The sequence below is a fragment of the Orycteropus afer genome, unplaced genomic scaffold (assembly GCF_000298275.1).
Source record: "Orycteropus afer afer isolate SDZICR_OR568_19922 unplaced genomic scaffold, OryAfe1.0 scaffold01531, whole genome shotgun sequence".
NCBI classification, from domain to species: Eukaryota; Metazoa; Chordata; class Mammalia; order Tubulidentata; family Orycteropodidae; genus Orycteropus; species Orycteropus afer.
In genome coordinates, this window is record NW_006923118.1 from 43,748 (window position 1) to 45,185 (window position 1,438).

Sequence of the window (1,438 nt, forward strand, 5' to 3'; positions counted from 1 at the left end):
TGCTGGTCTGATAGAGTGTGGTGGAACCCCTGAGACTATGGCCCCTAGCTGCCCATCAGGTCTGGAATTGAACCCACTCTTGTGGCTTCCAGCCGAACAACAGACAGGCATATGAGCTGAACTTTCACATTAGGTAAATATACTCCTTGGAGAAATCAATCATGGGAGAATAGAAAGGCTGTGTATGCACAGGGAGACAGTTTAGGGGTAGGAGTGCATGGAAAGGAAGGACACAGGGGAGAGGTGGCTATGGGGAGGAAGTGGGAGGAGAGCTATTGTATTCTAGGAGTTTACAGTCAATGTCATGAGACAAAATGTATGTGAACTGCTGTATGGAAGGTGAATTTGCTCTGTAAGCTTTCACCCAAATCACAATAAAATTGAAAAAAAAACCCTCTTCATTGACCCACCTCCGAAGCAGTACTTCCAATCTATGCTCCATAGATATTCAGTCTGCACCTATAAACTGTCCTCTATTAAACCAAAAAAGGAAAAAAAAAGAAAATGAAAAATTCCCATTGTTATTGAATCAATTTGAATTCATGTTGTTAGGTGCCGTCAAGTCAGCTCCAACTCATAGCGACCCTATGTACATACAACAGACCGAAACACTGCCCGGTCCTGGGCCAGCCTCACAATCTTTGCTGTACCTGAGCCCATCATTGCAGCCACTGTGTCAATCCATCTCGTTGAGGGCCTTCTTCTTTTTCACTGAAGCTCCACTTTACCAAGCATGATATCCTTCTCCAGGGAATGATCCCTTCTGGCAACATGACCAAAGTAGGTAATTCTGGCCATTCTTGCTTCCAAGATGCATTCCAGCTGCACTTCTTCCAGGGCAGATTTGCTAGTCTTGGCAATCCCTGGGACATTCAGTATTCTGCGCCAACACCACAATTCAAAAGAATCAACTTTTCTTCGATCTTTATTATTTACTTTCACATGCATATGAGGCAGTTGAAAACACCATGGTTTGGGTTAGGTGCACCTTAGTCTTCAAAGAGACATCTTTGCTCCTCAGCACTTTAAAGAAGTCTTTTGCAGCAAATTTGCCCAGTGCAATATGTCATCTGATTTCTTGACTGCTGCTTTCATTGGTGTTGATTGTGGAACCAAGTAAAATGAACTCTTTGACAGCTTCAATCTTTTCTCCATTTATTGAGATGCTGCTTATTGGTCCAGTTGTGAGGACTTTTGTTCTCTTTATGTTGAGGTGTAATCCATATTGCAGACTTTAATTTTCATCAGTAAGTACTTCAAGTCACCCTCACTGTAAGCAAGCAAGGTCGTGTTGTCTCCATATCGCAGGTTGTTAACGAGTCTTCCTCCAATCCTGATGTTACATTCTTCTTCATATAGTCCAACTTCTCAGATTATTCGCTCAGCATACAGATGGAATAAGTATGTTGAAAGGATACAACCCTGACGCACTCCCTTC